Source organism: Saimiri boliviensis, chromosome 10, assembly GCF_048565385.1.
Source record: "Saimiri boliviensis isolate mSaiBol1 chromosome 10, mSaiBol1.pri, whole genome shotgun sequence".
NCBI classification, from domain to species: domain Eukaryota; kingdom Metazoa; phylum Chordata; class Mammalia; order Primates; family Cebidae; genus Saimiri; species Saimiri boliviensis.
The window spans coordinates 38,412,576-38,437,103 of NC_133458.1; the positions used below are offsets into that span (position 1 = coordinate 38,412,576).

Below are 24,528 nucleotides of genomic sequence, written 5' to 3' on the forward strand. Positions count from 1 at the left end.
GGATATTGAACAATAAGAACACATGGACACAGGGAGGGGAGCATCACACACTGGGATCTGTGGGGGGAGGGGGCGGGAATTAGGGGAGGGACAGTGGAGAGTGGGGAGTTGGGGAGGGATAACATGGGGAGAAATGCCAGATATAGGTGATGGGGAGGAAGGCAGCAAACCACACTGCCATGTGTGTACCTATGCAACAATCTTACATGTTCTTCACATGTACTCCAAAACATAAAATGCAATTAAAAATAAATTTAAAAAAAAAGATCGGATAGAAAATATAGCAAAAACCAATAAATTCACAAAATATTAAACATAAATGTCTAACAAACAAGAAGCTAAAGATAACTCGTTATCTTGCATCAGGTACCATTTGTGTATAGATTGAAAAACTCTTTAACTCTGATAATACTGAAGATCAGGGAAGGTATTGAGAAACAGCTGATAGAGCTTTAAATTTAAAATAAGCATTCCCGGTAATCTGGATTATATTTTTAAATGTCACATGGTCATATAACTCATCTATTTAATTTCTAGGGAAACAGCACAAAATGAGACATGAGAAAATGTAACAATGAGAAATTTGCAAGTACCCAATGTTTTTGATAAGGGAAAGGCTAACCAAACATATTTTCATGCAATTAAATATTATGTGGCAATTAAAATTATGAGAAGATCAACATGAACTAATGTGGCTATACTGTCAAGGAATATTACTGAAAGGTAAATCAGTCAGAGAGAAAAACATACAGTGTGATGAGCTTCCATATACCTATGTGTTTGTGTGTACAGATTCACATATTTGGATATGTGGATATATATGTTGTGAATATGTGTTCATAACACAATAATACATATATTTTCTATGAACATACATATCACACATATGGCTAGTACTACACTTAAGAAAAATTCTTGAAAAACATCTCAAATTGATGTGTTTTTAATGAGATTAATAGAAAATAATCTGTATTATCCAAATAATTGCAATGCCATCATAAAGACACATATAAACTGTGACGTCACTAAAAGACATCAAAATTTCTTTTTTCTTAAAATAGAAAAGTGGGAAAATATTCAGTAAAATAGTCAAGTGTTCTTAGATAAAATGTTTCTGTTAATCTGTGATGTCTTGTTTTTTGATAAATCATCTCATAAAATGTATTCATGAATAAAGGGCATATATTTCATCTTCCACTGATAGAATTTACCAAGATATATGATAAAAAATGTCAAAGAACATAAAGTTCATTGTGTAAGAGAAGAAGTAACAGCTGGTAAGCATCTCTAAATGCACCTTGCAGAACTACCTTGAGATAGTTGGCCAGATATTTTTATATTAAGTACTAAGAAACAAAGTTGATAATGCAAGAGGCATCTCCATCCCTTCCTACACAAACAAACACTGAAAATTTCATATTACTGGAGGTTATAAGTAATTCTGCTTTTTCACCTTTTTACAAATAATTGAGAGAGTGAAAATTCTAACCCCAAATTTGACCTGCCCCAAGTTTTACAAACCCGAACTTTCAAATTTGGGCTGTATCTTTGTTTGAATAAAGGTCACCGCTAGTAGTCAATGGTACGATAATTCAGCATATTTTCGCAATAAATTTATCTGGAAACTTCCCTATAAAATAATGTAAAGTAAAAATCTGGAGGGAGGATATGTGTATATAAGAAAAAACACTGCCTCTTCAATATGAATTTAGACTGTATTGTCACTAATAAATTTTGACTTCTCCTTGAGTGCTTTGTGTTGTGTGGGTGTGATCCCAAAATAACTCGTCAAAGCAAACAGTATTATAGAAGCAATGAAGAAGTTATCTTTTTATCCCCAACAGTAGAAATAATTAAGGATAATAGACTTCAGATGTCAGATTACAACTTGGCCTGTTCTGCTGGATACGACTAGTAAAATCCCAACTTGGGACATTGCCATGATGTTAATTTCTAATTGGAAAGGTTAAATATAGGAAGTACTCTGCTTTAGGAATCTCATCTCTCATGGATTTCCCTAATGGAAGACCTAAGTGCTCACCCAAGTAGAGTTGGATGATAACAGGCAGGCCAACTTGAAGAGAAGCAAGACAAGATCAGAAACTGGTTATATCCACAGGAATCTGTGCCAAATGACAATCCCACTGGGGAGAAAGTGATACTCATTCCCTGTGAGCTTTTTTTATTCTTTTGTTTTTTTCTGATAGATGGATAACTCTCTCACTCTCTTTTTTTCTCTCTCTCTCTCCTTCCCTCCCCCACCATTTATCTTCTCTCATTTTCTCCCTTTTTTAAAAAAGTTACTTTTAAAAAATTCCTAGGATAAAAAATTACTTTTAAAAAGTCCTAGGATACATGTGCAGAATGTGCAGGTTTGTTACATAGGTATACATGTGACATGGTGGTCTGCTGCATCTATCAACTCTCATCTAGGCTTTAAGCCCCGCATGCATTAGATATTTTCCCTAATGTTCTCTCACCCCTCCTTGTGAACTCTTAACATTCAGTTTTCAGTTTTATCTCCTACATTTTTAGTTATTCATTAAACCTCAGATCTTCAGTAAAAAACTATTGTGCATATACGTCATCCTGTTCACAATGTGTAGGGGAATTAAAAGAATAATTTTAAGAAGGGAATGAATTCTGCCTTTGAGTTCTGAGTACTTTCAGCAACATCATAACAAAAGAAAATTAGAGGTAATAGCAACGGCTTGAATAACAGCTCAAGAAAAATGTAATAACAGAAGACAAGGTCAGGGGATGCAGCTACCAAGTAGGTAATTCAGGAAGGAACAGGAAGCAAACTCCATTCTCTCCAAATATGTTGGAAAAGTAACAGGGATAGAAATATGGTTTACACAACATTATAATACATTATAAAACCAGAACCAGCTCACTTGTCTTAAACCACCAAATTAGCCAAAAATATTGTATAGTGACTACAACTAGCTTTTGTCATTAGAGAATTATCTAAAATAAAATATTAATTGATTCTGAATTAATAGGTTAAAAATATACTTTGTGGTAGAAAAAAAGACAGAGATTCTTGACTTTCTTATTTCTACCTGGTGAAAGCCTGAAGACTTGGATAATGTATAAACTATACAGAGAAAAAAATAGGAAAGAAACACAAAATAGATACATTTGTGTATTCCACATTATATAATGATGTGAAAATTAATATTTCTTGAAGTAAAATACTTTTTTTACTGAAACAAATGATTTTTTTTATGCCTACAGGTCTTGGAAGATTTTTAACAGTTCAGAATCTAAATGTTTTTAAATTTTTCTTAGAATTGTGAAGTTTGACAAAACTCACTGTAGAACGTTTCAGGTTTAGCTGTTCTATTTCTGGTATATTTCTACCTCATCAAACCAATCTTCAAAACTATTATGGATTGGCACCCATGGCCCATGAATCTGGCATAATTCTTCCTGATGGCAGTCATAGCACCCTGACAGATGGGTCTGACTGGAGCCATGTTAGTGGGCAAGAATGTCCATCAATTTTAATTAAAGTTTGCAGGTTTTCTGAAATGATAGTCATGCTGAAGTTTTTCCTACCTAATTTTAGTCTTCTGTATAGCAAAATTTGCCCTAGTTTTTGCCTCTCAGTTTTTCCTTTTCAAAACTTATCTATGTGCAAGCATTGAGTTTTCATGCTGACTTCTGGTTTTATATTCCTTATGTGATTCTGTTCTTATTTCCCCCCTTCAAATCCCTCCACATCATGTTCTTATTCTGTATTGAAAATTCAAAACTTTTTAGTTCTCTATCCATTCTACCTAGTTTTACCTGGTTATACTTGACCTTTCCAGTCAAGACTCCACCATTTCTTATGTGAATTACTAGGTAATAATCTTAGTTACAACCTCTTGTGCCCCTATTCTCTTTTCTAAACATGGCAGATGGTGAGGTTCATTTAAAAGAAATAACTCACATCATGTAACCCATCTGTTGAGATGCCTCCAATGTATTTGAGTGTCTCTCACAGCAAAAGCCAAATTACTTTAAAAAGCCATTAGGACATAAATGATCTAATTTGAGCTTTCTCCTTTATAACTCTCAATATTTATATCCTATAACTTTTCCTGTTTATTGTTGTTGTTGTTTTTTTTTTAACAGAACTCTCTGTGCCTCCATCTCCTTGCTGTTCCATGAAAACATGAAACAAGCTCTCATCTCAGAGCACAGGACCTGTTCTTCTATGACCTAAAATGCTCTTTCCCAAATATCTGTGTGATGTATTTCCTCTATACATATTCTTCTGTATATGCAGACAAAAATATGTAGAGAGAAATACAAATGGTTATAGTGTATACATGGGGTCAGTATACATACGTATATTTCCTAACTTTGTCTGTTGAAAGGTTCTAAACACAGTAACACCCAGGTAGCAATGAGCACAACTAGGACTATGATCATACTTATTAAATATCATTCTCTAATAAATGAAACCAGAACTTCCTGGATTAATGGCCAATTTTAGAGCTGGTGCAGGAAAAATACCAAGATAAGCCTGGAGCAACTTGTATTGTCAGAAAGTAAGGACATATATTTATACACATATATGTAGTATACAGCAAACATAAAATATATATGTAGTATTGTGTGTATATATATATATATTGCTATATGTGTATATATATACATATATAATGCTATATATATACACATACAATGCTATATATACACATATAATGCCATATATATATATGGCTGCAAAGGAACCAGGAGCCATACTAAAATGGTTTCCACTGGCCAAAGATAAAACAATATGGAAAAAATAAATAATGACAGTATTGGATTAAAGCCCAAAGAAAATAATATGTACATTGAGTTATGGTGATATAAATGATGGAATAAGTAAATGTAAATGTGGAAGAAGAGACAAATCTTCCTTATAAAAAGATTTCAAATAAACATAAAAGGGAATGAGTGAAATAAAAAATTTAACCTGGGATCACCACAGCAATAATTGCTACAGTAAAGATCCATCTAACCATGAAACTGTAAAAAGAAACGTAATGTTTAGGTAGACTTAAATTGTTTTCTCCAATATATTTGTTGATTACTCCAGTGGTGTTAACTTATGCCCACATGCCCTTTGATACTCTTCTCTCCAGCAAGTGAAGAATAATCCTCTCCCCTTTGAGTGTACACTGGACTTAGTGACTCTCTTTTAGCAAGACAAGTAAGGAAAGGGAAAAGTGGTAACTTTATTCTGGAGAAACCTTGTGGACACCACCTTACCCAGTGATCACGGCTCGCATCACCAATGATGTCTTGGACTTTCTCATATGATCTGATGACAGGGGCCCTTCACCTCTGTTCTGTTCTTCATCTAAATTCATCACCCCAGTATAAAAATCAGAAAACATCAGCAAACCCAAATTGAGGGAAGTCCTACAAAATGCGTGGCCAATACTTTTAAAGAGTGCAAAGTTATTAAAAAAAAAAAAAAAAAAAAAAAGGACCAACTAAGAAACTGTTATAGTTCAGAGCAGACTAAGGAGACACCATAACCAAAAGCCACATAGTATCCTAGATTACATCTAGGAGAGACAAAGCACATTAGTGGAAAAACAGGAAATCAAAATAGTTTGTAGTATTAAGTATTGTAGTAACGTTAATTCTTCATTTTGGTAACTGTACTATGGATATGTAAGATGTCAACCTTAAAATAATCCACATGAAAAACCTAGGGAACTTCCGGTACTATCCTTAAAATGTTTCCATACATTTATAAAGTTATTCCAAAATTTAAAAACCTCTTTGCAGACACAGCCATATTTTCATTTTTTTATTTATTAAAAAAAACATGTTTTATTGCTTTGGTAGATTTTCACCTGCATCTAAGGCAATGTCTTATTTTACATTTCTGCATATAATCATATTTCATAATGCCAAAAAAGTTGTAGGAACTACATTCATTACATTAGGCTTTGATTTTATTTGTTTTAAAGGATGGTTTTATTTACTATTACCCCTTGATTCCTCTCCCTATTCTTACTTCCCTAAAATACTACTCTCAACTAGTCTATATCATTTCAAAATTGCACTTAAACATTTCTTTGATTAGCTCTTAATTAATGAGTTATCATGAGAAAATAGGAGTCAGGAGAATAGGGCTTCCTCCTAATTAGTGGTATGAGTTTAAGCTTGATGTCTTCTTCTGTGAACTGCTACTTAATTAGATTAGTGAGTTTACACTGTCTTAGCCACTGAGCTTTTTATTCAATGCATGTATCTCTCCTTCTCCAGAATGTCTCAGGAGTAACATATTCTGCAAGATTCAAAAGTCTTGAAATAACTATAATTTTGAAAATATATTCTGCTGTTCATTAAGGCTATGAATTTGAGGTATCTCTAGGGATGATATCACTTGGCAGTGAACATTTACTGTTTAATCATGGTTTATAGGACTTTATTTCTCCTTCCTCTGAAACAATTAGTGGTTACTTTTCTCAGAACTGTGTGTAAGGCCATAATGACTCAGTTCAAACTACATTTCCAGCCCAATATCGTCAACTCCCCTGGAAAACTTTGGTCTGGCCATATATGTTTTAGCTAATTTTTCTTACATCATCTGGAATGCTCTTTCCCTATTTTCTACCCTGTGAACTCCATTTTCTCTCTCAAGCTTTATACATTCCGTAAGCACAGAAACACCTTTAATTGTACTGCCATCAGATTTTTAAGTTATGTTTCTGTTTTAGTTACTGTGAAACTTTACAATGATTATATTTTATTTTTGTTTACATAGCTGTATTTATCAATTAGATCTTCATTCGCTGAGATTAAAAATTGTGACTTATTTAATTTTGTGTCCTTACTCCATCTGGAATCTATCAGTGCCTAGTACATTGCCTAGTACTACAGAGAGCACATGGTGACTACATACTTATTTAAAATGAAATGCTTGAACTTATAATGAAAGAAAACAAAGATGTAAAATTGTTTATAACCTATATTGGGCTTCACATAATTTATATTCTAAAATATTTAAATCGATTAATTAAAACATTCTGCAGAGCTTACAGTCCTGTTACCAGGCAGCTTAACTTCAAAATGCATTTTAAAACATTTTTTTACCTCTCTACTGGGGTTCAAGTAAAATATTGAAACTGCAGAAGTCTTCTCCTTTATCCTTAAAAATAGACTCCACATCCCTGCCTTTCTCACCATGTATACCCCACCTTCACATTTAACTGTATTCTAGTACCTAATTATGTGCCTCCTTAGAAATTCCAGAGGCTAACCTTGAGACAGACCGACCAAATCCTGAATACCTAGCTGTGAAATTTCAGAGATTACTTCAAAGTAGCTAGTTAACATCCCAACCTTACTTAAGACAATGTCATCCTGCAATCCAGGTGAACTGGGACCCAAGATAGCTATGAGAAAAAGACATGCAGACATTGTACTCAGCAAATTCACTGCATGCCTTCCTGAACAAATTTTCCCTTCTTAAACCCTTGCCCACCAGAAAGTGACGTGGTTATTTGGATAGGAATCCGGACACTTCTCCATTTCTAGTTTTGGTTAATAAAAGCACTTTCTACTAAATCTCGCTCTTTCTCTTTGAACTCTGCCAAGCCATAAGCACCTTGACCCACATTAGTCACATTTCCAATCACTACTTTACTTTTACACCTTTACCGACGCTATATGCAAGGTAAACTATTTAATGTTAAGTTTTGAATCAAAAGTGCTTAAAATACCATTATTCATTTAAATATTTATGCAATGCAATTTATAAGTATAATGGAAGAGGAGCTAAACTAGTGGCCATAAGTGGAAACTTCCTTAATAAATGGTAAAACAGCCAACCTAAACCAGGTCTATAGTATTAATATACATTAGAATTGCCAGAATGGAATATAGAACCATATTACATTATCTTGAGCAGGAGACGTAAATGATCAATTAAGAAAGAAGTTGAAATAGAGTAAAAATTTATTCAAGAGGAATATTTTGTCAAGAGTATCAGAGGAAAAATTTTAAGTTCCTAATGAAATATCATTGTGCATAATATAGAAATCTTTCCACTTACAAAATTGCCATGTGTGGAAAGTAAATTACTATGAACTTTCACTTCAAGCCAACATAGGATAGGTTCATTCCTCTCTGCTAGTCTCTCTCACAATTAAAAAATCCTGGACAAAACAAAGCAAGCAAAGATAGAAAGACTCTGGATGGTGGAAAGAAGGAGGCAGCCTACTTCAGGACACCAGGACTTGCAGAATGATATGACAGCAACTTTGCCAATTTCCATATTACCTCCCATATATCCCAGCCAAAGTGTTGCTTAAGCCTCCAAACTAGAACCACTAATAGGCACAGATTTAAAAATATTAAAAAAAAAAAAAAGCACCAAGGAAAGTCTGTTTCCTCTAGCTAAGAGAAAACAATTACCTGACAATGGAAAATCTTCTTAGCACATTCTCAATATGGGAAAAAAAGGTATTCAATTCACCCAACTCTAACCAACACGAAAAGAAATGGACTACTCCCAGCTGCTGTCTTCCTTCACATTCTCACTCTCATCTCCCCCTAGTGTCAGCAGAGATGAACAGGAAGCTCATCATAAACCAATCTCTTGTTCCAGAAGCAAAAAGTAGAGCTCTAATTCCCCTGCCCCATTGTATCAGAGAGGCTGAGCAGGGAGCTAATCTTCCCACATCTGGTGGAATAATACAGTGGTATTATTATTAGTCAGGACAGTGTCAGCAGGATCCAGTGGGAAGAAGAATCTCCATCCTCACCCTGCATCAAGGAAAATCAAAAAGGTAGTGACAATTTCCTTGGGCTACTCAATGTTTCACATCCTGATGTCAGCAAGACCTGATGGGAAGCTGATCTTCCACACACCCTGCAGCAAATCAATTGAATAGGGTAATGTAAAGCAAGGTTAGTCAGCACTCTAGTTCCTACACCCCACCTCTGAAAATGAGGCCCAGTGAGAAGGTGTGCCTCTTATAACAACTGGAAACAAACAGATGAAATGAGGCAGTGTGAGATGGAACAGGATGGTATTCTGTGCCCACCTCCAAGACATTCAGACCAAAAGGGAGCTGAGCCTTTACCTCCACCCAGCAATCAAGAAAGTAGAATAAGGTGGTAGGAGACTTAACTCTCAAAAGTCAACAGTAAATACAAGAACAAACCATCCCATTACAAAATGGGCAAAAGACACGATCATACATTTCATCACATTAGATATGATGGGAAATAAGTACATAAAAAGATATTTAACATCATTAGCCACAGAGAATGCAAATCGGATATACACACTTGTAAGAATACCTATAATAGAAAATAGAAATAACACCAAATACCAGTGAGGATACATAGGATCATACATTGCAGGTGGGAACATAAAATAGAGCAGCTACTCGAAAAGCTTAATTGTTACTAAACATCCTCTTACCACATATCTCAGAAGAGTGGATTGTACTACTGGAAAGAATAAAAGCTCCATTTATTTCAGCAAAATGAAAACTTTTTATACAAAACCCTGTACACAAATGTTTGTCACAGCTTTATTTGTAATAAACTCGAAACTGGAAACAACCCAATGCCCTTCAAAGGGTGAATTATTAAACAAAATGTGGTATGTCCATGACATGGAATACAACTGAGTAATAAAAAGGAACAATATTAATACACACAAAAACTTGAGTGGATCTCAAGATAATTAATGCCGAGTAAAATTAAAAGCCAGTCCCAAACATTACATAATGTAGGATTCCTATTATATAATAGTTTTGGAATGACAAAATTCTAGAAAAGAGGACAAATTAGTCATTTTCAGTGTTTATGGAGGTCTGGACAGGAGGGAGGTGGCTGTGATTATAAAAGGGTAGTAAGCCAGGCACAGTGGCTCACACCCGTAATCTCTGCACGCTGGGAGGCCAAGGCAGGTAGATAACCTGAGGTTGGGAATTCGAGACCAGCCTGACCAACATAGAGAAACTCCATCTCTACTAAAAATACAAAACTAGCTGGACATGGTGGCATATGCCTGTAATCGCAGCTACTCAGGAGGCTGAGGCAGAAGAATCGCTTGAACTCAGGAGGTGCAGGTTGCAGTGAGCCAAGATCATGCCATCGCACTTCAGACTGGGCAACAAGAGCAAAATTCTGTCTCAGAAAAAAAAAAAAATAGTAGCAAGAAGGATTCTTGTGATGGAAAGGTTTGTATCTTGACTGTTTCTGTTATCACATAAACCCACACACAATAAATTTGCATATAACTAAATATGCATATACACACACAGGCACTTGAGTGCATGTAAAACTTGAAAAACCTAAATAATCACTGTTACTTTTCTGGTTGTTATTTTGTACTATAATTATGTAATACTGATGATACCATTGTAGAACTAATTTAAAGGTATATGGAGTCTTATTAAGCTGCAGGTGAATCTACAATTATCTTATAAATGTTTCTTTAAATTGTGAAGTCTTTAAAGTTGGTGCAATTCAGTAAAGAACACTGCTTTGTTTTACTTAGTAGTAGCACTCTATACTTCTGTTAGAAAGGGATGTTTTTCTTAAACTTTAAATCATAAGCTATGCCTGCAATTATCACGTTTGTTGTGCAATCTGCTTTGAAATCTTTTCATGAATTCAGAGTCACACAAGCTGATAGTATAAGGCCCACCACTGCTGAGATAGGAAAGTATTTTTAGCAAACAACATTTCCTCTAACCTAGTGAAAGATCAATCCTGATATAATCCTTGCATAGAATTTCATGGTGTAAGAGAAAACTGCTAAATATTAACAGTCCTATAAAAATATTATGCATGCTCATAAAAAGTAACACACAGGCACATACACAAATACACACACAGATGTGATGCTACAATGTTCCACTAAGCACTGGTAACCATGTACTTTGTATTTTGTAACCATTTTGACACAGGGTGCACATTCTCTAAAATATAAATTTGAGTTTTTAAGGAAATGCATATTTTCATGTTCTATTAAGAGACATATTCTGAGTAAACAATAAGTATTTTTCAAAGCCTTGGATAGTTTCCAATGGGCTGAAAATATAAAACCTAATATTATTGTAAAATAAGAAATAAAAGTTTATTTATAAAATGGAGGCTGGGTGAGGTGACACACTCCTGGAATCCTGGCACTTTGAGAGACCAAGGCTCCCAAGGATTACTTGACCCCAGGAGTTCAAGGCTGCAGAGAGCCATGATTGCGCCACTGTACTTCAGCCTGAGTGACAGAGCAACACCCTGTTTCTTAAAAAAATAAATAAAATGAAAATTTTAATTTCCAATGAAGGGATACATTCTGACAAAGCAACCTTTTGAGAACCTAAAACATCCAATAATATCACAACAAAATATATTGTTGTTGCAGTGAAAATAGTTATCTTTTTGTATCATTCTTATCAAGGTTGAAACAGGAAGTATCTGAATGCTAAGAAATGCAAATGAAACTAAGGACAGGACAGCATTAATGAACATAGTAACTCCTAAAGAGATATGACTGATTGGCATATCATATTTTTAAAGTCTTGATAGTCGAGGTCAAGGAAAGAAGATAAAAACTTCGGGAAATGTTTCAAAAATAAAGGAAAAAATGACATTATGTCAGAGCCGAAGTGAAAATTATGGATTGAGAAACAACCTAAAGTCTAAATTAAAATAAAAAAAAAACTGTCAAAAGCAAAAATATTGACAGCATAGTTATTATATAAAACTTCACTGCCTGTGGCTCTGTTGACATCAAGACAAAACCAAAAGACACCAGGCTGAACCAGGAAAGAAAGTGTAACAATTTTATTGGATTGAACAGCATTAGCCTTTGTGAGTATGGGCAAAGTGAGAGTAACATGTATATTAGTGAATATAATCACAAGTATATATTTTGAAGAGAGCTCTTTGTTCTGTTCACTTTAAATGAAATCCATGAAATAGGGATGATGGGATGTTATAAAATTACCTTTCTTAATATCCTGCAGGTATCACTGAGATGTAATATCAGAAAAAGAATTTCTGGATCATATCAATAAAATATTTAAATAGAGATGTTGAAAATTTGTGTTTGAATATGAATTTGAAAATAAAAGTCACAATTTCGTACTTTTTTATGTTTACTATTCTGAAGAATCTGCAGACTTAAGAAGATCTGGTGGGTAAGTCAAATTTATGAATAGAGTTAAGAGCATTGAAAAATTGTGACCAGGAATAAAAATAGAATGTTAGACTGTCTTTCCACTGTGAAAATGAAGCTTTGTAGAATTTGTAGACATGGCAAAAATTCTATTTCACAAAACCATAAAAAGAAACAGACAAAAAGACTGGTCATAGGTCAGTTGCCTTGATAGATCTGGTCAGATTGTGAAAGAGGCTCAGGCACTGAAAGTATAAATTACTTTTACCTGCCTGAAGAGGCCAAGGTGAGGGGGAAACACCTTTGGGGCTAAAAACTAATAGAACATTGTGGCTGTCTTGTGGAAATTTTTAATACCCAGGACAGCTATGTTAGTTACTTTGAAGAAAAAGTGTAGATTAAGAGGAGGATATGGTTGTCTCATTATTGTTAGTAAAAAGAAAATAGAGATGATTTAGTACATTAGGGTAAATGTGCTTCTAATTTTAGTCAATTATTAAATATTTGGATTTGATTTGTTTGGGGAAAAAAGTTTCCTGCAAAAAAAAAACCTAAAAGTCGTTCAACAAACCATATGTATATAATATATCCCTACCTTCAGGAAATTTTTATCTGCATATGAGTATAAACCTAATGCATAAAAAAATTAAAAACAATAAGCACATAATTATGTGTTTAATTTATTTGTAGCTGCATTGTCTTACAGCAGTGATCATTCAACTTGAGCATGCTTGACAGAACACAGAGTATAAAGCACACCCCAGAGTATCTCAAAGTAAGTCTAAGGCAGAGTCCAGTACTTTCCATTTTTAATAATTTCTCAGATGATGTTAATGTTGCTAACCTAAGGACTACACTTTGAGAACCACTACCCTGGAAGAATTCAGAAGAGGAAAGTTATCAATGAGAATAGCTGAGCATGTTTTGCAGAGAGATAAATATAGATTTAATTGTTATCTGCACATAATTTGTATTCAGGAAGACAATGGTAAATTCAATTGTTATTTTTGTTACTGTTTTTCCCCTCCTGCTCCTTTTCCTTTTCCATATTGTTTTCTTCTCTTATTCTTTGAGCTGAGAACAAATAGTCTCAACAAGCCTTCATTATAATCTTTTTTTTTTTTTCTTAAGAAATCATCTGTGTGTCTTAGTAATCTAAACTGGTACATTCCTATCTGGTGCTGACCAATTTCTCAGTGACATTTTCCAGGCTACGTGTATAACTGGCCAAACATAGATGTCTTTCCTATAAACCAGTCAATCTGTTTCCATTGACCACAGCAAACTTCATTATTGAGGCAAGGGAGACCAAACTGGGCTACTATAATGAATGCTATACAAAGATAAACTCTGCAGTGCCAGCAATGTTTGCTCAGTATTTCTGAATGAAAAAGCAATTTAAATAGTGAAATGTCAGGGTAAAGATATAATAGGATGTAGGGACATAAGGCCAGATTTTCTTTTTACATTACTCAATGGAAAATTTTACCCATAGGAACTTTCCTTTAAGTCCAATAAACTTACTATTATTTTTGAGATACATGAATTGAGTTTTTTTTTTAACTTGGTTGGTGATTTTCCAATCAAAATGTATAATATTTTATATATAAAAATGCAGTGTTTTGTGTTTCCTCTCTTCAAATTACATCTTTGGTACTCTGGAAAAGAGAGGGGCAAGAAGATTCATTATTTTTAAAATCACTAAAATCTGTTTTTTAAAATGACAGAACGTACTTCATGATGCATGTGCCAACATATTTACATTAAGCATTAAAGTATAATCACAGCATTTTTACAGGAAGATGCTGATTATATGTGTTTTCTATATCACTCACATAAGCATCTTTCTATGAGTAATAAATTGAAATCTTTAAACTCAAGTTTCTGCTGGTTTCTGGTTTATTTTCTTGAAAAATTAAATAGCCTCCATTTTAACCTGCACATGCTGACCAAAGAGAAATTTAAAGTAATGATATTTTTGACTATAAATTCAAACAGACTCTATGCACATCATTTATATGGATGTAATATCTACCTATGTATCTCTTTTTATTCCATTTCAAGATTCTAGTAAATTTTTTTAAATAAAATGTATTTCTGATAATCTTTATGATTAATGCCACCCACCTATAGCCTAATTAGTATGTCAATATTGGGTAGATACATACCATGAAAAATTCAATAACTGATTTATTTTAATTGTACTTTATTGTAAATTAAGACATTTTAATATTTTGATTGCTAAAGCAATGTTCATAAGTAAATGTAGAGACTCAGAATCATTTCAAAAACATAATTACAATCTAATATAGGTAAATGGAAGCTTTTATTTGAAGAAACAGTAAGTCAAGGTACCTATACCTTGGTTAATATGCACTATTGCCTTTAATATTTTAAATATGTCAATTAAAAACAAAAGCCCTTTTTTAAAGTACTAGAAGTTTATAGCAACTTGAAAATAAATGTAAGAGCAAACATTTCAAGTAAATAAAAATGACAAAGTCATTGATGTCTAATGCAACCCATGACATCCCCCTGTTAAGATGAATCAATCCTCAATCTAGTATTCTTTAAACACTATCAGAAATGTCATATCTAGTTTTTGAAGTTATTTCACTATTCTGTTTCATCTCATGACTGTCACAATCACATTTAAGCTAGATTTTAATTTTTCTACATTATAACCAATTCTTAACAATAACACCAAAGTAAGTAGATAGATTCTAATCAAAGATACCCTTATTCATGTCAGAATCTCAAATATCTATGGAAATGCTTTTTGTGTCATACAACTTAATAGTCAAAACAATTATTTTTTATTGAACATTGGAGGCTCCATACTCATTTCACTGCTGTTTTAATTAATGCTGGCTTCAAATCCTGTAAACCAACATTTCAAAAATAACATATGGAGCACCTGCACAACCTTGGATCTGAAAGGCTAAGTACCTGCTCCAGAAAGAATTCATTGTCTTATGTCTGCAGCTATTTTTTAAAATCAAAAAAGCCATTAAACTTATCTTCCTATCACCAAATTGGAAGAAGAGCTGCACGATTAATAATGTGCTAATATTCATAAACTGAATTAATTGATTTGTATGAGTCTCATCCATGTTCTTGTTTGTACTTTGCACAAAGTATTGGGTACACTGACATGACTTTTCAGATTAGGAAATGAAGCCCAATAATTTTAAATGAAAGAATTAATACATATTTGTGGAATATATAAATATTGTTGAAATTTACTGGAAGAAGACTTAGTGATCATTTAGTTCAATTGGCCATTGTTAGAGGACATGGTTCCATGTCTTGAACCAGAATAAGTCATCTAAATATCTCTAAGCCTTCATTGCCCATCTGTAAAATTGAGTAAGTATGCCAAATTCATAGCAAACAGATAATGATATGAGATGAAGTAAAAGTGGTTGGTGATATACCTATGATTTTTATTTTAATGCAGGTATGTATCTAGATATCCTAACAATTTACAGTAACCTTTTTGGAAAATATTTGTATATTATTTATTTTTAAATACGTAGCAAAAAGTACATGGTACAGAACTCTAAAAGAAACTTTAAAAAGGAAAAGACATTGCTTTTCCTTTTTAAAGTAAATGTCGACCATATTCCTTTTCTCCAAGCATTTGTTTTAGAAACATAATTTTTTTCTTTTATTATAACAAACCATCTTTTTGGAAACATACCTTTTTTTTTTTTTTTTTTTTTTTTTTTTTTTTTGAGACGGAGTTTCGCTCTTGTTACCCAGGCTGGAGTGCAATGGCGCGATCTCGGCTCACCGCAACCTCCGCCTCCTGGGTTCAGGCAATTCTCCTGCCTCAGCCTCCTGAGTAGCTGGGATTACAGGCACGCACCACCATGCCCAGCTATTTTTTTTGTATTTTTAGTAGAGACGGGGTTTCACCATGTTGACCAAGATGGTCTCGATCTCTTGACCTTGTGATCCACCCGCCTCGGCCTCCCAAAGTGCTGGGATTACAGGCTTGAGCCACCGCGCCCGGCCGGAAACATACCTTTTTATTAAAGAAATTGTTTTTCTGCCAGGCACAGTGGCTCAGGCCTATAATCCCAGCATTTTGGGAGGCCAAGGTGGCAGATTACTTGAGATTAGGAGTTCTAGACCAGACTGGTCAACATGGGGAAAACCTGGCTCTACTAAAAATACAAAAATTAGCCAGTGGTAATGGCACATGCCTGTAATCCCAACCACTCCAGAGGCTGAGGCAGGAGAATTTCTTAAACCCAGGAGGTGGAGCTGACAGTGAGTCGAGATCGTGCTACTATACTCCAACCAGACTAAGAAAGAAACAAAAATTATTTCTCAGCCACACACAACTTTCACTGCACACCTCATCAGAATCAAAAGTGTTCTCCTTGCCCATACATTCATTCAGGAGGGAAGAAGAGTTTCTAATATGATACCTTAAGCCATGTGATCTGTCTGCTCTGGCTGCCCAGGAGCACAGCAGTTATTCTGCCGTCATCATCTTTTTGATTCCCTCCCTTTCTCTCATTTGCTTGATTCTCTTATTTTGCTAGTTTGTACTCTTGTTTGTGTAAAACTGTACTCCAGCAGTTTCTGGAGAAAGACCATGTAGGAAGTAAATTTTTGACATTTAATAATCTGAAAACATCTTCCCTTTTCACTTTCACTTGGCTGGCAAGAAAATTCCAGCTGGAAATCAATTTCCTCCAAACTTTTAAAAGTTTTGCTTGCAGGTGTCTTTAGTAGAATCTTCTAACTTTCAGTGTTGCCCATAATTATATTCTCAAATTCTAAATTTGAAAAATTCTAAATTTTCCCACAATATGCTTTGAAGAAAATATATTTTTTAAATTGCATCAACTGTTCCTCAACAGGCAGCTCACCATGAATATACAAATAAACAGGGAAGCTCAGAACGCCCGAGCCTCACCAGGCACTCAGAGCCTTTGCTCGCAACCTTGTTCAAACCCTCCTACACAGGAGCACACAAGTGTTGGAGAAATAGAACTAAAAACAAAATATTTTCCTAGCCCAGATAACTTCTCCACAAAGATGAGAGAGAGAGAGAGAGAGAGAGAGAGAAAGAGAGAGAGAGAGAGAGAGAGAGAATTTTACTATTGATGTGCATCACTGGCAATCTGCTAAGAAATTTTATATAGCCACCCTTTCAGATAGGCAATCAAAAACAACTCAGTGCATACATATTCTCAGGATAAATAATGACTGGCCATGAAGTAAGAGGACTTGACAGCACCATTTGTCACACATAGTTTATCCGAAATTCACTTGGTAATGCGGCGACCATCTGTGTTAGCTAAATGATTTATTCAAAGGAAAAATAAGCTTCAAGTGTCTTCACGACAGGAAGTAGTTTTGCCATTTGGAGCAGGGCGTCTGCCCAAATTTGGCTCCAATGGAAATAGGGATGCCTTTCTTGATGATTACAGTTGGAAGAGAGGCAGAGGTGGCAAGAGGCTTATTTTGCTTTTAAAAATATTTGCATTTTCAAAGAGACAGAGAACTTATAAGTTTTCTAAAATACATGCAGAAGGAGTGGGGGTGTCTTTTGTCAGTCAGTCAGTTATTTATTTATTTATTTGAGATGGAGTTTCACTCTTGTTGCCCAGGCTGGAGTGCAATGTTGTGATCTCCGCTCACTGCAGCCTCTGCCTCCTGAGTTCAAGCAATTCTTCTGCCTCAGCCTCCTGAGTAGCTGAGATTACAGGTACACGCCAGCATGTCAAGCTAATTTTTTTTTTTTTTGTATTTTTAGTAGAGACAGGGATTCACCATGTTGGTCAGGCTGGTCTTGAACTCCTGACCTCAGGTGACCCACCCACCTCAGCCTCCCAAAGTGCTAGGATTATGGGTGTGAGCCACTGGGCCTGGTCTGTCTTGTTTTTAACAGGGAGATTTAAGCCTCTTGTTTTCATTAGAATTTACCCTTACACAAGCAAAAGTTTCCAGACATCTGAGGAAAGCTTCATAAAAGAAAGACAGAATGCCATGGAAGAAAAAAGTCGAAGAGGAAAACTTAGATATAAAACTTTTTATTTTCTTAGAAAATACTGCACTTATAAAAAAACAATTTTATTTATAATCACGCAAACAAAAAAAGAAGTCCTTGAAAATAAAAATTTAATCAAAACAAGTAAATAAAAATAGAAAATAAAGAGGAAATCTACTGGATGGTAGAGATTTGGAGAAAATGGTTGGGGTGGGGAAGAAAGAGAAAGGAAGAAAAAGAAAGACAAGAGAAATTTAAAAATTAGAGAACCAAAATTGAATTATACAAGCTCCAGAATTAGAGAATGAAGAAAACAGGAGGAAATCATCAATTAATTCAAGAAAATGTCCCAGAACTACAGTGCTACTTAGCACAATTGTTTTACTAGATATGTGGAAGGTTATGTATACTATCACTACATTACTGTTCCCTGCATTCTAGACATGTTTTCTGTGTTTCTAATGTCAGAAAAATTTGCAAATAACTGAATAGGCCATCTTTAGCAACTCATCTCTTTCTCTTGATTTCAGATTTTGTTTCTTTAATCATTAATATGAAATATTGTCTTAAAGACAAACTTGGACTCTTTCAAATCCAAAATTGAATTATTTCTGGTAAAAAGCTTACCTCAAAATGTTGCCTTTCCTCATGATATAACAGCTGGTCATCATTGGCTCTTTAGTACTCAAATGAAGTTTCTAAGTTGAGTCAAATTTCAAAGTATTATTTAGCAACAAATCAATACCATAGCTGAATCAGTAAACTCAGTATTTGGAACTGAAGTATATGAATTCCAGAAAGAGGAGACAAAGGAAGATGAAAAGGTAAGTGAACTGTAGTTTGGGGTGGAAACAAAAAATAAAGGGAAATAATACTTTCACTTTGAGACTTTTTTCCATGCTAGATCTAGGCGTCCCCAAACTAAAGCCCGCAGACCGACCGCATGCGGACCCCTGAGGCCATTTATCTGGACCGCCGCACTTCAGGAAGGGGCACCTCTTTCATTGGTGGTCAGTGAGAGGAGCACAGTATGTGGCGGCCCTCCAACGGTCTGAGGGACAGTGAACTGGCCCCCTGTGTAAAAAGTTTGGGGACGCCTGATTGTAAGCTATTCACTGATGTCTTGCTTCCAGTGTTATAATCAAATTACAATGGTTAAAACTACATATGGTAGGTTGATTATATACTCAGTTTGTCCTGGTGATCAATTAATGCTTTCTAATTATTTTAGTACTCTCTTTAATTCACATAAGTAAATTCTGACAGCAAATTATCTAGTCACATTATTTTTCAAGAAGTTTTTTTTTTTTTTTTTTTTTTAGTAGGATATTAAAAAGTAATGATCAGTAGTAAAAACAGCAACCAGCAGTCCTGGGAATCACTGGCATTTAGAATAGTGTCATCAATTTCTTAATCAATAGGGAATTTAGAGGGACAAAATATTGCCTTTTAGTGACATTGTTGGGAGTTATTCATTAAACACAGCAAAGGAAACGAGAAAGGTAGAAGGGGGAAAAGAGAAGGAGAATGTGTTTGCTGGGCATATTGAGATGACACCAGCAGATGCTCCAGGTGACTCTGCGACAGCATCATGATGGCATAGCTGTCAGTAGTCAGCAAACATCACTGAACATGCTGCATGTGGGAGCACCTACTACAAATTTCAAGACAGAAAGCACAATAAAATTTATAAAAGTATCAAAACGTAGTATGTGTTAACTATACTTTTTAAAATCTTTAAGTGAGGAAATTTTTTCTAAGTTTGACCAATACTCTAGAAACCAAAATTGTTGTTTTAATTGAAAGCTTAAACGCAACAATAAAAATTATTTTGAATGAAAAAATAAATCAAGCAAAGAACAAATCTGGGGGAAAATTAGCACCTATGGCAGAAAATAAGATAATTTATTAATTAAACAAAAAATAATATACAATAAAGAAATAGACAATATTAGTAGACAAGTTATAAAACCTAAGATACTTTGAGAAAACAGTAACAACAGCAAATAACCAGAAAGGATCTGAATGCCCCACTTCATAATTAAAGCAATGTAAAATAAAACAAAAGTCAGATATCTTTTTTTCAGTTATCTAATTGAAAAAAAAATACATATATATATGAGAGAGAGTGTGTGTGTGTGTGTGTGTGTGTGTGTGTGTGTGTGTGTATGTAGTGTTTATTAACACTTTCATGTTGGAGGGTGCTACAGTTTGAATATGTCTCCCAAAGTTCTTGTGTTGAAAATGTAATCCCCAATGCAACAGAGTTGAGAGATGAGACGTTTAAGAGGTAACTAGATCATGAGGATTCTGCCTTTATGAGTAGATTAATGTCATTATCAGGGGAATGCATTAGTTATTGAAAATGGGTTTGTTATAAAAGCAAATTCAAACCCCTCTTGCTCTCATGTGGATACTCTTGTACCCTCTGCCTTTCAACCCAGATGATGGTTCTCTCCCTAGGCCTTCAGACCAACATGCAGGCACAGCTTTTCTCCCTTCATTTTTACATTTTTCTTCTTTACCTTTTGCTTTTCATAACAGCTACCTGTATAAAGTATTTTATTAGGAGCAAAGGGAAAACTCGATGAACCTTATGTGAACCTCCGTAATGCAACATTAATTAAGCTGAGACTTCACCAAATAAGACATATATGATAATTAATATATTCATTCCCAGCACATATAAAATATAGCAAAATGGACAGGCTTCAAAAAAAATTTATCTATATGTAAGAAAATAATTTTCTTGCCACAGAGCTTTCTGTGAAATCACAGGTTGTTTTTAACCACAATAAAAAAAAAATAGGCCATGCTGTTATAGCCAGGATTAAATTTTAATTGATCCATTAAAAAGTGATATTAATTGCTGACATTTTAGGTGTTTACCATGTGTCAAGCTTTGTTACAAACACTTGATGTTAATTCTCTTTCAAAATCTTCATGACATTATGACATAATTCCTCTTATGTCCCCATTTTACATCAAATGGAGGCACAAAGAAAATAACTAACTTTTTCAAAATTACACAACTGGGAAGGAGCTAGGCAAGAATTAAACTCCAGCAATCCAAGGCAAGAGCTGCTCTCCTGGCTACAGTTCTGCACTGCTTTGTTCATATTTTAAGATTCATTTCTCATTAGGTTTTGTTTTTGCAAAGAGGCATACCTGTGACATAATTAGAATATATGTGTGAGTATATCTACTTTTTTTCATAATAAATATATAGCATATCAGTTTAAAATTGCAATGCATTAAAATGCATCAGATTAGGAAATTTTGAGAGACGTATAGACACATGTATACTTACGGAAACCTACTGGTCTTTTAAGACCACGTCTTGTAAACATCTTTAATCTAAATTAAAGCTTATCTTTAAATAAATCTACTTGCATTTATATGCAATACAGATTGTTTCAAGAGAAAGAATTAAGGCAAATTGTTCACATTCTAGATAGTATGAAGTATATATCAAAGCTAACTCTGAAAATCATTTAAAATTATCCATTAGCTTATAGAAACCACCTGGTAGATATTAAAATTACCTATTAGATGTTATATTTTTATAGAAACAAACAAAATATATACAGAAGAGTGTCTTCAACTTGTTAACTTCTTGGAAGCAAGGTGCCTGATGTTTCTAATGGTACTGCTGTTGTCACAGACCAAATCTTTTTATGAATAAGCATTAATCTGCCTCCAATCATGTATTTCTTGGATTATTATGATATATTCCAAAGTAGAGTGTTAAATTACACCAAATTCTAGGCTTCAAAGATTTGTGATGTAAAGCATATTAGTAAACAAAAATTTGGCTTTTGTTTCTTTGGACACCATTTACGACTAAGGGGACAAGTCTTAACTCTCCTTTAGTATGCCAAAAAAAATCATAAAACTTAAATCTGTAATCTTCATTTTTAAAATGTTTACCTTCATTTCTAAGAAATATTACCAGTATCACTGTGAGGTATTGCACTAGTGGAAATTTAGTGTTATCCAAGATATTATATATGCAATAGTATTAACCAAAATATTTTGAAAGATTATATATATAATGTTACTATCTTAGAATGAATGATCAAGTAAAATATATAGAGGTATACTACGTTTCTAGATGTAGATCTGTATATTTATACACATAAACCCAGAGAAAAATATTGAGATTTGCTTCACAACCTCCTCCCACTATCCTTGTTCTCATGCCCCTTGGGAGACTTTTTTTTTTGTTGTTGTTGAATAAAAATGTAAAAAGTTATTAAGGGAGACTAAAACCTTTTAAACTAACTTACAATAGAAAGCATGGAAAGTTAATGCAAGAAGAGAAAAGACCAGATAAGCAAAGCAGGGAGAAAGACGTAAACAAAGAGAGAGAAACTTCAAGGTTTCACTACTCATGGTCTCATTTGATTTTGTTATTTTAACTTATTTCCATAGGTTATTGGGGGAAACGTGGTCTTTGATTACATAGGTAAGTTCTTCAGTGGTGATTTCTCAGATTTTGGTTCACCCATCACCTGAGCAGTATATACTGCACTCTGTTTATAGTCTTGTATCCCTCATCCCTTTCCTCACCTCTCCCTCTGAGTCCCCCACTGTATCATTCTTACGCTTCTGCATCCTCATAGCTTAGCTCCCACTTCTAAGAACATACAATGTTTGGTTTTCCATTGTGAATTACTTCACTTAAAATAATAGTATCCAATCTCATCCAGATCATTACAAATGCCATCAATTTATTCCTTTTTATGGCTGAGTAGTATTCCAGTGTGTGTGTGTGTGTGTGTGTGTGTGTGTGTGTGTGTATGGATAGATTTAGACAGACAGATAGATATCTCACAATTTCTTATCTACCCATTGATTGATGGGCACTAGCAATGTAGAAGTGTTCCCTGTTTACTGCATCCATGCAAACATCTATTATTTTTTATTTTTTGATTATGGCCATTTTTGGTCATTTGAAAGAAGAGGAAGAACTGGAAAGAGAAAGAACAAGTAGGAAAAAATTTTAAAACACCTTTTGAGAAAAATTTGCCACCTTCAATTTTTTGAGAGACTTAAAAATAATTGCATTAGATGTGGATTGGTTCCACATTTTTCCAATTGCAAATTGTGAATTGGGCTGCTACAAACATGTGTGTGCAAGTATCTTTTTTGTATAATGAGTTATTTTCCTCTGGGTAGATACCCAATAGTGGAAGCTGGATCAATGGTAGATCTACTTACAGTTTTTTAAAGGAATCTCCACACTGTTTTCCATAGTGGTTGTACTAGTTTACATTCCCACCAGCAGTGTTGAAGTGTTCCCAGTTCACTATATCCATGCCAACATCTGTTATTTTTTATTTTTTGATTATGGCCATAATTGGTCATTTGAAAGAAGAGGAAAAACTGGAAAGAGAAAGAGCAAAGAGGAAAAATTTTTAAAGCAAATTTTTAGAAGTTTGTCACCTTCATTTTTTTGAGAGACTATAAAAATAATTTGCACTATATTTTCAAATGTTTTTGGATGACAGATATTCATGTTTCTAATTTGACATAGAGCAAAGATGGGACCATGAAGCATACAATGTATATGTATATATGGGTATGTGTGTGTATCTATTTAAGTGTGTGTGGAGGAGATTGCATATGTTCTCCATAAGTGAGGATCACATGAAAATCCTCAAATTTAAATCTGGTTACTAAACAGTGCTTATTCTTTCAAAAGCTTAAAAAAGTAATGCACATTTATTGTATATAAAAAGATTTTTGCCTAAAATAATTTTTTCTTGTCACTTTAATTTTTTTGCTTTTTATTTTTAACTAAAGGATAGTGATTCTAAGCAGATAAAATTACTGTCATATCAGTGATATATTACTCTACTGTTAATTCATTAATTTTCAAGAAATGTAGACTTTTAACTAAATATGAAATAATTTGTAGAATAAAAAAGATGTTACATAAATAAGAATACGAAAGCTTTGGATATTTCTGGTTTATCATCAATCATGCATTTATGCATATATATTAATCAAAATTACAAAAAATGTATCTAAAGATTAAATACTAAGAGAAAACTTACATAGGTAGACTTGACATTATTTTCTTATAATAGTTTTCCTATAAATGTTAATGTACATTTCTTTTATATGTAATCTATTGATTTATAGAACTCCAAAGAACGACAAATCATTGAAATCCAATCTAGTTTTATTGACCAACAGCTTAGTATAAATGGAACCTCAAAATTTTAAATCTTATTGTCATTTATTCAAATATTATCTCAATAAAATGCATGTTAATATATTTTTTTAATTTCTTTAGGAATACTACAAGCAAGATTTTCATTCTATACCCTGAAGAACTGGACAATTTCTAAGGCTAGAATTCTTTGAT

The 24,528-nt window shown here is 33.9% G+C and overlaps 1 protein-coding gene across 1 annotated transcript in view; it reads right to left on the reverse strand.

Moving 5' to 3' along the window:
- The window catches only part of ANKRD7 (ankyrin repeat domain 7), a 1,180,453-nt gene that overhangs the window by 859,695 nt on the left and 296,230 nt on the right, over positions 1–24,528 (reverse strand). The window contains exon 15 of the mRNA XM_010343808.3: positions 23,376–23,540. The gene's annotated coding sequence lies outside the window, so the exon portion shown is untranslated. The remainder of the gene's footprint in view (positions 1–23,375; positions 23,541–24,528) is intronic.